The sequence below is a fragment of the Callithrix jacchus genome, chromosome 4 (genome assembly GCF_049354715.1).
Source record: "Callithrix jacchus isolate 240 chromosome 4, calJac240_pri, whole genome shotgun sequence".
NCBI classification, from domain to species: Eukaryota; Metazoa; Chordata; class Mammalia; order Primates; family Cebidae; genus Callithrix; species Callithrix jacchus.
The window spans coordinates 32,361,645-32,377,027 of record NC_133505.1 but is presented as its reverse complement, the minus strand read 5'-3'; the positions used below and the strand labels follow the sequence as shown (position 1 = coordinate 32,377,027).

Below are 15,383 nucleotides of genomic sequence, written 5' to 3'. Positions count from 1 at the left end.
GTCCAGAGCCCACAACCCCACACTCTGGGCTTGGGCAAAGGAAGCATGGATCTTAGGGTGGGGGGAGGTGCCTTGGGCGACTCCCAGGCTAAGACCAGCCCTGCAGCCTCCCGTGCATTCTGCTGCACCTGCCACTTAATAGATGGCATGTGGAAGCAGCGGTGGCAACCCCTGCTCCTGCCCTCCTCCACCAGCAACACGGACCCAAGAGCCAGACCCTGCTGTGGTGCTTAAATCAGGCCTCACAGGAGGAGGAGGACTGGAACTGGAGCCCAGCCCCATCCCAGTGGCTGCAGGGTACCCAGTGCCCACAACCAGCACCCTGGACCAGGGCCAAAAAGGAAAAACAGGAGGGTGGGAACTGGTGCTCAGTCCACCCCCGAGGCTGCACAGCACCCAGCACCCAGACTCTGCACTCTAGGCAGAGGCAAGGAAAATGGACCCTATGCGGTGCACTGAAAATTCTCAGGCCATCTAGGGCCAGCCTCTGCCTTGGGTTCAGCTGCAGCTGCCACCTGCACATGACCATGCAGCAGCCACATTGACAACCACTGATGCTGCCTGCCCACCCCACAACAGTGAGAATCCCAGGGCCAGAAGCCTCCATAGCTCTTCACGCAGGCAGTCGGCCCTGCTGCTGCAGGAAAGCAGGAACCGGCCAGTCAGCCTAGGGGATCCAGCAGCTGCAGAGCACCCAGTGATTGCCACCCATTTATCTGTGCATTGGCCAAGAAAGAGAAGCCCTAGGCTGGGAGGGTGGTCCACTGGACAGCCCTTGGGTCTTCTGGGACTAGCCCAGCCAGCTGATGCCACAGGTTCAGTAGCCCCTTGCAGATGGTGTACATCAGCAGCAGTGGCAATCCTGGACATGCACACGGTGGCCAGCAGCACAGAACCAGGGGCCAGATGCCACCATGGCCCTAACAGGGGCAGTGAAGCCCCAGCAGCAGGATGGTGGGAAGTGGTGCTCAGCCCCATTCTAGTGGCCACACAGTATAGAGACCCACAGCCCAGCACTCAGGAAGCCAACAAAGAGGAGAGAATCCTAGGGTGGGAGGGGAGTATTTTATGACCCTCAGACCTCACTCAGGTCTGGGACCTGCACTGCCACCCTCTGCTACGGGCTCAACTGCAGCTGCCACCTGCACAAGGCATGGCAGTAGTGGTAGCAACCCCATCTCTGCCTGCTACAACCAGCAGCAGGAGACCGAGGGCCCAAGGCTGCCTCAGAGGCTGCCACCTGGCCACCTCTGCACCTGTCCCTGCCCTGGTGGCAGCCAGCCATGCTCCTACCTCTCTGGTGCTCTGCAGTCCCCGTCACTGCCACCCACTGCAGAGAGGTGAGCTGTGGTGTCACAGGCTCCAGCCTCCAGCATGCAGCAGATGGCTCTTCCTTCTCCTGGCATGGAGCAGCAGGGCGGGCAAAGCCAGAAAAGCCTAGAATGGGACACAAAGAGTGGTAGCATTAGACCCCCACCTTGTCATGCTGGCCACTTGGTGCCACGGGCATTTTAGTGAAGACACTCACACCCACCCTCCAAAGTCCACAGCATCTCTTTTTGACCCAAACTGGCTAGGGAGTGGAGACCAGAGACACCATGGTGCCTGGGCTCCCCGCTTCACAGGAACCACTAGGACCACCCAGGCTGTGCTCGGGAAGGAGTAGCAGCAGTAACTCAGCCCCAGCCAGCCCTCCCCACCAACGTGCTGGTTCCCATTCCTGAGACCTCCATCCACAGGGCCCTGTCACCCCATGGTGTCTGCTACTGCATGCCTGGGCATCCTTGGCAGTCTATGCAACACAGAATGTGAGGGCTTGAGCCTGGGAACCATGATGGGTCTGGGTGCCCTGCTGTGATCAGGATTTTTACATAAACATGTGTTTGCCATGCAGGAGGAGATGGCCATTTAGAGTCTGGGGAGAGGAGGACCACTCCTCTCTGGAGTGGAGCCTCTCTGGAGGCTGGAGCAGTGGTCCTCCTCTGAGAGACCACCACTGTCACTGAAACTTTTATTGCCTGCCACCAGCACTGCAGCTTCTGACAGAGCCCCTAACCCGCTGCCACTGGCAGTGTAATCCCAGGATAGTGCCAACACTCCATCCCCCACCACCAGAAGCATAGCACGTGATGGCAGCCCCTAACCTGCCCCTGCCTTAGACACTGCAGCACTCGATGGCACCCACAAACCAACCCCCTGCCATGGGCAGCACATCCCGGGATAGTGCCCCAACTGGTTCACTGTGGTGGGCAGTGTAGCCACAGATAGCATCCCCAACCAGACCCCCACCGCAGGCAGTGATGCTCCCATATGGCACCCAAACCACCCCCACTGCGGGCACTGCAACCCTGAACAGTGAGTGCCCTAACCCACTCCCTGTCAGGAACAGTGCTGCCCTGGATAGCACCCCCAACCAACTCCCTGCCTTGGGCAGTGTAGCCATGGATAGCACTCCAAACTCCCTCTCCACTTTGGGAAGTACCACCATGGATACCTCAGGTAGCCCCTGATAGTGCCCTTAACCGCCCCTGCCATAATCAATGCAGCCTGGAATAGTATGCTTTACCCACTCTTTGCCAGCCAGTGCAGATCCCTGAGAGCACCCAACCCACCTGCTGCCTCCCTCTCACTCAGGCTGTGTTTCTGGCCCCAAAAGTGCCCCAACCAACCCTCTACCCTCTCCACAGGCAGTCCAACCCTGTGTAGCTCTTCCAACAAACTCCCCCACCTCTGTCTCAGTATAGTCTCCATAGTGCCTTTTAACACCCTCTATCCCCACCACCAGCAGTGTAGCACCCTACAGTAACCCTAACCCATCCTCCACCACCAGCACTACAGCCCTAGATAGTGCCCCCAACCTGCTCCCCATGTGGGCAATTCAGCCTTGCATACTGCCCCCAACCAGTTCCCAGACACAGGCAATGATGCCCTGGATATCACATCACCTATCCACTGGGGGCAATGTAACACTTGACAGCATCCCCAACCTACCCCTCACCACTGGCAGTGTTGCACCCCATAGTGCCAATAACCCATCCCTGACAAGGGCATTGCAGCACCCGACAGCTCCTTCAACTTACCCCCCACCTAGGGCAGTACATCCCCAGATAGTGCCCACAAAATGCCCCACTGCTGCTGGCAGTACCACTTGGGACAGGCCCCATCCCATCCCCTGGCAATAGGCAGCACACCCCAGGAAAGGACCCCCAACCCTCTCCCCTCCATGGGCAGTGGTGCCTCAAATAACCCCCCAACCTGCCTCCACGACACCAGCAGTGCCACCCTGGATATTGTGATAGTGCCCACTGCCCACGGCAGCACACCCCAAAGCCGTTCCCCATGCCTCAGGCTGTGCAGGCCAGGATGGTGAACCCGTCATCTTTTTACCTTTCCAGTTGCACTGTAATCTCAGTCACTGCCACCAACCGCAACAGGCAGGTGAGGTGATACTGCAGGCTCCAGCCTCCAGCATGGGTGGTGGGTGACTACTCCTCCTTCTCCTCTAAGCCAGCTCAGAGCAGGTGGGCCCACGTACTCAGAAGTATCTGAAATGGTGAGACCAATGTGTACAAAAAAAAACACTACAGAGTAGCAGAAAAATCCAATCTAGAACCTGACCAGACAATTCTGCAGACATAAAATCAAACAACAGATAAGAGATTAGGTCCTCAAAATGAACTATTCATTAGGAAACTAATTCGCCAGGCAAGGTGGCTCACGCCTGTAATCCCAGCCCTTTGGGAGGCCTAGTTGGGCAGATTACATGAGGGGTGGATTGAAGCCAGTCTGACCAATATGGTGAAACCCCATCTTTACTAAAAATACAAATATTAGCCTGGCATCATCATGGTGGGTGTCTGTAGTCCCAGGTACTCAGGAGGCTGAGATAGGAGAATTGCCTGAACCCAGGAGGTGAAGGTTGCAGTGAACCGAAATTGCAACACTGTACTCAAGCCTGGGCAACAGAGCCAGACTCAGTCTCTTAAAAAAAAAGTAGAAATGTATGTGTGGTTTTAGAAAAGGGGGAACTCATACACTCCAGGGGGAAATGAAAATTAGAATACACCAGCTTAGAGGGCTGTGGGGCATGGAGGGACCCAGGTCCCAGGCTTCACCATGACTCAGGACCTGTGCATTCCTAGATGCTGGATGTGGGTCAGATGCAGACATAGACTTCACAGCAGGGTTGCAGACACTGCCATGGCCAGGACCCTGCAATTTTGCCCCCACGCGTATGACTGGGGCCCAAATGCCCACAAAGAAGTCCAGGGCTGGAAAGCAGGGAGACACGGAGAAGGAGCAGGGAGGCCTGGAGGGTTCCTCGTGGGATACGAGTCCCCACCACTTACTGCAGAGACCTGCCTCCTCCTCCACCATCACGTGGAAGACACCACGACTTCTCCAAAGAAACTCTGACTGCGCCACCACCTCTGACGACTCCCTCTGGCCACGTGGCTGCCTCTGCCAACTCCCTCTGGCTGCGGTTCGGCTTTCACTGACTTCCTCTGGCCGCATCATGGCTCCTGCCAGATCCTCCCAGGAAGCACAGTCTCCACTTCCATAGGGCACACATGCTGGCAGCGTGCCTCGCCTCACGCTGAAGCACCACCCCCTCTTAAAGGGGCTGCAGCTCAGGGTGGCCAGAACAGCTTTGGGATGTGGCACAGGCTGAGCCTCTGTCCAGCCCCAGGGGTGAACTAAAGGCCTCTGGTCTCTCACCCTCCCTGGCTCTATGGCCCTAGAGGTGGCAGAAGTGGAGCCTTGTGACCCCATCCCTGAGATCAGCTCCCTTTGCCTGGGGAGCACCCAGGATCTGCCCCTGCTTCCTCTGGACCTCAGCTTCAAGATCTGTGAAGGAAGTGGCCTGGAGGGAACTCTGGGATCTGTCAAGCTTGGCACCACAGGATCCAGAATGGGCTCACTTCTTGCTTTGTCCTGTCTAAGGCAAGGAGGTGTGCATCTGCTCAGGCTTTATGAGCCAAGCTGGGGCCTTTACCCAAAACAGCCAGGGAAAGAGGGAAGCCCATAGGTGGGAGACATTTCCCAGAGCTGCTGAGGTGGGCTCTGCTCCCACAAAGGGAAAGCGGCCTGCCTGAAGACATCACTCAGAAATCACAGCCAAGGTTGGGAGCAGTGGCTTATGGTTGTAATCTCAGCACTTTGGGAGGCCAAGGCAGGAAGATCACCTAAGGTCAGGAGTTGTAGACCAGCCTGGCCAACATGGTGAAACCACAACTCTACTAAAAATACAAAAATTAGCTGGGCATGGTGGCAGGCACCTGTAATCTCAGCTACTCAGGAGGCTGAGGCAGGAGAATCACATGAACCCAGGGAGGCAGAGGTTGCAGTGAGCCGAGATTACACCACTGCACTCCAGCCTGGCAACAGAGCAAGACTCCATGTCAAAAAGAAAGAAAAAAAAAGAATGAATGAACAAATGAACATATGTATGCCTGCAGTACCTCCTCATCCAGAGCACCATGCCCAACCACTCCACAGGCTGAGCCTCACCTCCCGCCAGCACTGCAGCTGGACTAGAGCTGCTGACAGCAGGACAAGCAAGCCACCCTGGGGCTCACCTCTGGCCCATGGGGAAGGCGGGAGATGAGCTCTGGGGCCATCCAGTAGGGTTTGTTGACCAGTGACTTCCTCTGGGGCACTTCTTTGCTCACCTGGGTGCAGAACCCAAAGTCTGACAGGTTCACCTGGGGCAGGACAGAGGCAGTGGAGTCAGCAGAGCTGGCACAGTGGAAGGGTGAGCAAGGGAATCCAGCTGTGTAATTCCTCAGCTTTAGGCACGATGTGCGGCCCAGAGGTCAGAGCTGGGCTCCAGAGCCAGACCACTGCGGAGCTCTACCATCTCCCAGTGGGGGCTCGCAGGTGAGTCACCTCCCACAGGGTCCCCCCATCTCCCTCCCTGACGGCCTCTAGGACTCTTGGGGGCAGTGGCCTGAGTACTTCAGACAGCAAAGGCCAGGCAGGGCTGGGAATGGGTGGCCCTGAAAGCCTGTGCCCTGGGGCCCTGCTGCCCTGGAGCATCTTGTGTTGGGTTGAAGAGGAAGGCAGCCCTGCTCTGGGGCTGTGAGGGGCCATAGCCTACCTCTACAACAACCAGGCTCCACACCTTCTTAGGAACTGTGGGTCTTTTTATGATTTTTTTTAAATAGTCTTGCTCTGTAGCCCAACCTGGAGTGCAACAGTGCAATCTTGGCTCACTGCAGCCTCCACCTTCCAGGTTCAAGCAATTCTGCCTCAGCCTCCCAAGTAGCAGGGATTACAGGTGACTGCCACCATGCCCAGGTAATTTTTTGTATTTTTACTAAAGTTAGGGTTTCACTATGTTGGTCAGGGTGGTCTCAAACTCCTGACCTCATGATTCACCCACCTTGGCCTCCCAAAGTGCTGGGATTACAGGTGTGAACCACTGCACCTGGCCCACTTTCCAAATTTTGGGGATCTCTATGGGTCTTCTTGTCTCCATAGAACACCCCCACAACCACAGGAGGGCAATCTCAGGTGGCCTACAGATGCCCCAAAATATATCTGCAGACATCCTGAGATTTCCACGGACTGTCAGTAAAAGAGCTCTCTCTGCCTCTGCCTAGACTGAATGCTGCAGTTTTATTTTCCTTGGGGAAAGGGATGGAATCATCCACTTCTGAAATAATTTCATTGGAGTCTAGGGCCCTTTCTTACAGAAAGTCACATCCACCCTGCATTATAAGTGCCACAGCCCAGGGTTCAGAACCTCAGTCCAAAGTATCGGAGATAGGGCTGGATTCATGGCCCGACCTGGGTGCTTGGCCAGCGTGGCTTTTCAGTGGAGGGAGAAGCCTGTGGTGGGGGCTGCACTGTCTGCCCAGAACCCTGCCCCTGGGCCCAGCATCCAGTGTTGATGGAAGAGCCCCCATGAGCCTGTGTCCTCCTACTGCACAGAGCCCCAAGTAGCCCATGCCTTCCTACTGCACAGAGCCCCCACCAGCCCATGTCCTCCCACTGCACAGAGCACCCACCAGCCCATACCCTACCACTGCACAGAGCCCCCACCAGCCCGTGCCCTCCCACTATGCAGAGCTGCCACCACCTCATCTTCCCACTACACAGAGCCCCCACCAGCCTGTGCCCTCCCACTATGCAGAGCCCCCACCAGCCTGTGTCCTCCCACTACAAAGAGCCCCCACCAGCCTGTACCCTCCCACTGCAAAGAACCCCCACCAGCCTGTGCCCTCCCATTACACAGAGCAGCCACCAGCCTGTGCCCTCTCACTACACAGAGCCCCCACCAGCCTGTGCCCTACCACTACACAGAGCCCCCCCAGACTGTGCCCTCCCACTGCACAGAGCCCCCACCAGGCTGTGTCCTCCCACTGCACAGAGCCCCCACCAGCCTGTGCTCTCCCACTATGCAGAGCCCCCACCAGCCTGTGTCCTCCAACTAAGCAGAGCCCCCTCCAGCCTGTGACCTCCCACTACACAGAGCCCCCACCAGCCAGTGTCCTCCTACTGCACTGAGCCCCCAAAGAGTGGGAGCCTGACTCTGGGCTGCATCAGGGACTGATGAAGTCCTGGATCCTCGACACAGGTCTAGGGGGTCGAGTCCACCTATCCTCAAAGGGGATGGGGAAGAGACAGGGAAGCCCCACCATGGGAACCCCGACCCCCCCACAGCCCACCACCTGACCTCTCACCCTGTCGTCATGGGTCAGCAGGATCGAGTCACTCGTGATGTCCCGGTGGATGACGTCCTGGTTGTGTAGCACCAACAGGGCCTGCAGCACTGCCAGGCACCCTACCAAGATCTGCTCCTTGTTCATCCTGCGGGTGGGGGTGAGCAGGCAGGTCAACAGCCCACCAGGGGCTGAGGGGAGTGAAGCCCTGTCTTGGGCTGGGAGGAACCTGAGACAGCTTGACCCCACTCTGGAGTTGCAGAAATGGAAGACACAACCCCATGCCTTGGGGGGGTTGAGGAGTATGCAGCACAGCTGGTTTGGAGATGTGACCACACCCCAAGCATTCTGGAGGGGACCTGGTCATGTCACAGGAGGAGTCTGAGGCCCTGGCAGTACCTGGTATGGGTGACAATGTTGGTGAGGGCACCTCCTTCCGGGATCATGATCACCCAGAGCTTGTCCCACACCAGGCAGCTGTTGTACATCTCCACCACATTCTCATGCTGATAGTCCCGCGTGATCACCACCTGTGCAGGGGCTGGGTCAGCAGTGAATGGGGCAGGAGGTGGGCAGAGGGGGGCAGGAGGGCTGCCCAGGCCCACCTCAGACCCAGCCACTGCCAACCCCTGGGTCCCCTTGCAGTAGTTCTACATCGAGCTTGTGCTCATGGGGCCACCTGGACTGCCCTCCCCTACTACTACCACAGCCACATGGGCCTCAGAGGCAGACTAAAGCCCACACCTCCCTTCTGGGTGCACTCCCCTGGGACAACACCCATCTCAGGTCAGACCTGGGCTGGTGCTGGGTGGAGGTGGGAAGAGCATTCAAGCTCAGGGCTGAGACCCTGGACAAGCAGGTATTGGGCAAGGATGAGAGAAGAGGCGTGCTCATGGGGGCAGATGAGGAACCCAGGTGGGGAGCACCTGGTTCAGCTAGGTGCTGTGATGCATGGCAGGTCAAGAGGGGCCCCATAAACCTGGCAAAGGGGTGCAGGATTTCTCTTGTCAGGGTGCTGCAGGGCAATGCCAGGGTCTCTAAGGTGGAATTGGGATGAGGTGGGCCTGAACATGAGAAACTTCCTCTTGGTGGTTGTGTGGGCTGTGCTGAGGACTCCCGAGTGGAGGCTGGGGTGGGGCCTGGAGTGGGAGACAATGGGCTGTGCAGACATGGGGAGAAGCTGCTGGCATGGGGCTGACAGTCTGGGGCAGGGCACAGGGAACCCAGGAGGGGCAGCTCTGGAGGACACTGTACCCTAGAGCCTAGGTGGGCCTCAATGGGTGTGAGGGGCCTAGAAGACACTGGGTGGGTAGTCAGTGAGCCGAGGAACCCTGGGTCAGAGGCTCAGGGACAGAGACGTGGGTGAGGATGCTGTGAAGACAGAGGCAGGGATCTACCTGGGGTGGAGGAGATGGCCTAGGGGTGGGGAGCAGTGAGGGGAGGACAGGAGCCTAACCCAGCACAGAGGAGTGCAGTGAGAGGAGGGAGGATGGCTGGAGAGGAGGGATGGCAGGGAGGGAGGATGACAGGGAGAGGAGGGAGGGGCAGGGAGAGAAGAAGGCGGAAAGAGAAGGAGGGCAGAGCGGGAGGACAGCAGGGAGAGGAGGGAGGACAGGGAGAAAGGATGGCAGGGAGAGGAGGGAGGAGAAAGGAGGGAGGATGGCAGAAAGAGGAGGGAGGGCAGGGAGGGAGGATGGCAGGGAGGGAGGATGGCAGGGAGCAGAGGGAAGGGCAGGGAGGGAGGATGGCAGAAAGAGGAGAAAGGGCAGGGAGGGAGGATATCAGGGTGAGGAGGACGGCAGGGCAGCAGCTCCCACACCTTATTGAAGAGCAGCTCATGTCTCTGCCAAAAGGTAAGGCCAGGCCAAAAGACAAGATCAGGCCAGGCCAGAGCAAAAGGCCAGGCCAGGCCAAAAGACCAGGACAAAAGGCCAGATCAGGCCAGAAGACCAGGCCAAAAGACAAGGCCAGGCCGAAAGGCCGGGCGAGACCAAGAGGCCAGGCCAAAAGGCCAAGTGAGGCCAAGAGCCCAGGCCAAAGGGCCAGGCAAAGCCATGGCACATCGAGAGGGGCCCCATACACCCGGCAAAGGGGTGCAGGCTTCCTCTTTTCAGGGTGCTGTGGGGCACTGCCAGGGTTTCTAAGGTGGAATAGGGATGGGCCTGAACATGAGAAACTTCCTCTTGGTGGTTCTGTGGGCTGTGCTGAGGATGCCCGAGTGGAGGCCAGGGCGAGGTCTGGAGTGGGAGACAATGGGCTCTGCAGACAGTGGGAGGAGTGACTGGCGCAGGATTGACAGGCTGGGATGGGGCATGGGGAACCCAAGAGGACAGGTCTGGAGGACACTGTATCCTGGAGCCCAGGTGGGCCTCAGTGGGTGTGAGGGTCCTAGAAGACACTGGGTGGGGGTTCAGTGAGCCGAGGAACCCTGGATCTGGGGTTCAGGGACAGAGACATTGGTGAGGACACTATGTGGACAGAGGCAGGGACCTACCTAGAGTGGAAGAGATGGCCTGGGGGTGGGGAACAGTGAGGGGAGGAGGGGGGCCTGGCCCAGCACAGAGAAGTGCAAGGAGAGGAGGGAGGGCAGGGAGGGAGGATGGCAGGAAGAGGACAGCAGGGCAGCAGCTCCTGCACCTCATTGAAGAGCAGCTCATGCCTGTGCTGATTGCACAGGTCCATCTTCTTGATGGCCACCAGCTTGACTAAACTGCGCATGGTGGTAACGCACACGATACCTGTGGAGCCTTTGCCAATCTTGATAAAGTTGTACAGGTAGGATCTGGGGTGCCTGTGTCCACCACCAGCTGCAGGGCAGCCTGGAACTGCTCATGGGATATGTGCTGTGGCTCCTGCTGTGGCGAGTGGGGGCCAGGGGGCCGGGAACAGCAAGGGTGGTGGGGGCGGCAGTGACTTGGGCTGGAGGGGCCAGCTGGGGCTCTGAGGCGTGGGGGCCCAGCACTCCAGGGCTGGGGGTGCCTAGGGCTCAGGTGGGTGGCCAGGAGGAGGAAGAGGAGTGGGGGACCACCAGGCCACGTCATGAGACTTCTGTGAAGCAGAAGAGAGGTAACTGTCAGTGAAAGGTGCCTGGGGCGAGCTCTGCTCCCTAAGCAGGGGAGAGGCTCAGCGATGGGACAGACACATGGGTGGTCAGGATGAGATGCACCTTGGGTCATGCAGGGCTGGAAGGTGGGGACGGGAGAGCAACAGGCAGGGGAACTTGGAGGCCCTGGGGTGGGGGATGCATTACCTGGGCACCCTGGTATGGGTGGTTGGTGTCTGGTGTTAAAGGGCCAGCCAGCTGCCAGTTTCGCCCCACTGGCCAGATCAACAGGCTGCGGGGTGCTGACATCAGGCCCAGAGAGGGGGCGTTTGTCCCGGCAGGACTCCTGGGGGTGCCCTGAGCCCTCCCTGGAAGACTTGGGCCTCTTCTCTGGCCCCACCTGTCACCTGTCACCACTGCCGCCACCCACCTCACTGTGACTGGTGATCTGGCCTCGACTAACTGCCTTCCCCAGGACCACTCTGGCCATGGCAGCCGGCTCCTCTGGTATCCCATTTTCCTGGCAGGCACGGGCAAGCAGCAGCAGGCTACCTCTCCAAAGGGAGTTGGAGCCTGTCACCAACATGTTCTCAAACTCGCCCAGCAGAAGCGTGAGAGCCCCAACCTTGGCACGTTTGCTGCCCTACATCATGGTCTGGGGTCCTGGGCAATGGTGGGTGGGGGCCCAGCAAGAAGTGGGGCACACAGGATGGGCATCCAACATGCAGGGACAGGATGGCACGACACACACAGAGACAAGACACAGACACAATTAGGAGATACCGTGGAGTAAGGATGGCATAGGCTGTGGCCCCTCCCTCACTGGGACACAGAAGAGTGATGGCCACAGCCAGGCTGCTGCCTCCCTGGGCTGGATGGGACCACGGAGAGGCACCCCTTGTTTTTCTCCTGTTCCCCAGATGGGTGGGGTGGAGGGGAGGGAGGGCAGAAGCCAACCCCATAATCAGGCCAAGGTCTACAAATTACAGGATGCTGGGGCCAGGCCTGGGCTGGCACTTCCTCCCCTGTGGTCGCCAGAGTTCATGAGCCCCAAAACCACACTCTCTGCTCCCATGAAGGACAAGGGGTGGGGGATATGGAGAGTCACAAAGGCCTGGCCCCAAGGTAGAGGGCAAGGGGTTTCCAGGAGCTGGGTGCCAAATACAAACCCATGTGGGAACCATCCAGGGCCCCTGATTCCCCCCACCCCCAACCTCCATGGTCTGAGTTGTGTCATACACGGCCCCTCTGTCCCCTGCTCCATTTCCAGGCACACAGGTGTCCTCACTGCTCCACCTGCTCCTGCCCTGCTCCAGGGCCTCTGTGCTGGTGGCTCCCTCTGCCTGGAACATCAGCTCCTAGGGTCCCTGTGGCTCTCTCCCTCCACTCTTTCAGGTCTTTGCTCAAGCTTCCACTGGCCACCTGTCATGTAAAATGCCAGCCCCTGCCCTGCCTGTGTTCCACCAAGATCACCTGACAGCGGCCGACATGGAGCATGCAGGCATATGTCTGCTCCTGGCTCTGCCTGGGGCATGCTCCTGGGGGTAGGGATTGTTTTTTCCTGTCTGCGTTGGGTCCCACTAAATCTCAGCACCTAGATCAGCATCTGGTGCACAGCAGGGGCTCAGTGAACTTTTGCTAAACCAGATTGATGAGGTGGTTGTGCTGGGGCCACAGTGAGCTGAGAACATGGGCCCTGCTGATAGGGACCCTGCCCGGGGCTGCTAGGCATCTGCAGCTAGAGGCCAGCCTCTAATGTGAAGGAAACACTGATCCCACAAAACCCGTGGCCTGCTGCTGCCCCATCTCTCCTGGCCATGTCTGTCTGCCTAAAGCTGGGCCTTGCCCAGGGGCCCCAGGAAAGCAAAGTGGACATAAGGCCAGACTTTGCTGTTAGAACAGGGGGTTGAGGCAGGGTACGATGGCTCACCCCTAATATCCCAACACCTCGAGGGGACTGAGGTGAAAGGATCACCTGAGGTCAGAGTTCAAGACCATCCTGGCCAACATGGCAAAACAGTCTCCACTAAAAATACAAAAATTAGCTGGGCATGGTGGTGGGTGCCTGTAATCCCAGCACTTTGAGAGGCCAAGCAGGAGGATCACCTGAGTTCAGAGTTCAAGACCATCCTGGCCAACATGGTGAAACAGTCTTCACTAAAAATACAAAAATTAGCTGGCCATGGTGGTAAGCCCCTGTAATCCCTTGGGAACTACTCTGGAGGCTGAGGCAGGAAGGAGGCTGAGGCAGGAGAATTACTTAAACCCAGGAGGCGACAGTCACAGTGAGCTGAGATCACAGTGCCACTGCACTCCAGCCTGGGAGACAGAGCGGGACTCTGTCTCAAAACAAAATGAAACAAAACAAAAACCAGGGGGTTCAGAGGGCCCTGAGCAACCTGGGATCTGGCAAAGGGCAGCAAACACAAGCGCCCATGGGGCCCCAGGTGTGTGCTGGCCATGAGGCACTGTGTGTGAATTCAGGTGCCCTATTTCCTGGTGGGACAGTCACAGCCAGGCCTCACATCTGGTGAGCCAGGCAGGGGCCAGGATTTTGAAGACACATGCCAGTGGCCATGGAGCCAGGCAGGGCATGGAGCAGAGGGGGTCAGGTGTGGCCTGTGGCCCACAAGAGCCAGGGCCATACCTGCAGAGGCAGCTGCCACTCAGCTCCAGCTGGTCTGTCACCAGAAGTCAACAGCTTTGAAAGTGAAGGCTGTCACTTTTTAAGTAGTGGCAAAGAAGTCAAGGCATTCAAAAGTGCCCTGCGTGGGGCCACATGGACCCTTCCATGGGCCACCACATTAAGGCTGCACTTGTGTCTATGGCCAACTTGTGGGTCTTGGCAATCCTCCCTGCCAGGCTGGGCTGGGCACCAGGAGAGGTGAGTCCAGGCATATACATCACCAGCTGGAAACAAACCTGGTGAGCTTCCCCTGGCCTGTGACCCTTCCCAGTCCCCACGGACCATGGGAGAGAGTCCAGGCTCCAAGGCTGGCTTCCCAAGGCCCAGCACAGGCTCCTGCCAGGAAGCCTCATGCCAGGCCACACCCAGACAATGGCTCTGCAACTCTGATAATTTCACATGGAGGCAGGAGAGGTGTTAAGAGCATGGTGCTTGGAAACAGACTTTGGTTCAAATCCCAACCTTGCCATTTTGCTCTAGATGGCAGGTTAAAAAAAACCCAAAACCAAAAAGCCCACAGTGTCCCACAGGGGTGATTTCCTCCATGAAAGCCTGGCTTCCCCTGAATCTGCTGCCATCCCTCCTCCTCCTCTTCAGCCACGGTGCCCCCTCTTCCCAGAAGCTTGCCTGGATCCCTGGTCTGGGTCAGGTGCTTCCTCCAGGCACCCCCATCCAAGCCCTGACCACTGGGGACTGTCACCCTCTGGAAATGGGTCTGTCACCCACTGCCAGGAGCTCTGGAAAGGTGGGATGGGTGTGGTCCAGGGACAGGAGCATAGTGCCCAGGGCATGAGGCTTAGGTTGGAGGCTGGTGTGGGGGCTGTCAGATGCATCATGGAAGCCTCAGGTTGGGGTGGCATGGGATTCTCAGAACTTGGAGCCAGTGGGTGGAGGGTGGGTGAAGGGCCAGCCTTGGACCCAGGATCAGGGTGGAAGTCAGGGTTGTTTCCATGTAAATGAGAAGGTATTTGTTACAGGGTCGAGTGTGGGGTGAGGGCCAGGCCACTCTGGGGGTGAGTGTGGGCTGGGGGAGGTGGTGGTGGGTGCTGCATACCTTGGGGACCCTGGGCTGGATGGAGGTGATGCAGGCGGGGTCGATGAGGGGCTTGGGCCGGCGATCCAACTCCTCCATCAGGCTCTGCCACTGGTGGGCAGCCCAGTGAGTTTCTACTCATGCTGGTCAAAGTCCATGTGCATGCAGTGCTCAAAGTTGGATGGTGCAGAGATCTCCACCCGCTTCTTCCTCTTCCCAAACATGGTGCCGGGGTCTCGGTGCGACCCGTGTGAGGGAATCACGGTGGCTAAGTGGCAGCAGTGAGCCTGCCTGCATCTTCCTCCTCTGCCCGCCTCTAACCTGTCCCTTTCACCCTCATCTTCTACCAGGACCCACAGGAGGCAGCAGCCTCCTTCCTGTCTCCCTGCTCACCCCCTGCCCCATCTACATGGCACATGCAGCCAGAGGGCACCGGTGAGCACCCAAGGGGCCACATCCCTCTGCTCAGAACCTTCCTGCCTGTCTCTTTGGGCCCACAAGACCCCACCGCCTCTCTGTTCTCATCCCCTGGAGACCTCAGGGCCTTTGAAGGGGCTGCTCCCTCTGCCTGGAGCTCACTTCCCAGTGTCCACACAGGGGTGCCCCTCCCCTCCTTCAGTTCTCAGAGCAGCAAGGACTCCTTGCCTGACCACCCCAAGTTTGAGACCAACCTGGCCAGCATGGTGAAACCTCATCTCTACTAAAAATATAAAAATTAGTGGGGCATGATGGCATGCGCCTGTAATCCCAGCTATTTTGGAGGCTGAGGCAAGGGAATTGCTTGAACTCAGGAGGTGGAGTTTGCAGTGAGCTGAGATCGAGCCACTGCATGCTCCAGCTTGGGTGACAGAGTGAGACTCTGTCTCAAAACAAAACAAAACAAAACAAAACACCACACAGGATCCAAGGGGAGACATGCTGGTGGAGGCGTCCCACAGAGAGCCTGGAGAAAGA

General features: G+C 58.1%; 1 pseudogene; it reads right to left on the bottom strand.

Annotated features, from left to right (window-relative positions):
• Nucleotides 1–5,457: 5,457 nt before the first annotated feature.
• Nucleotides 5,458–14,975, bottom strand: LOC144582261 (serine/threonine-protein kinase PAK 4-like; annotated as a pseudogene).
• Between the last annotated feature and the right edge of the window lie 408 nt (nt 14,976–15,383).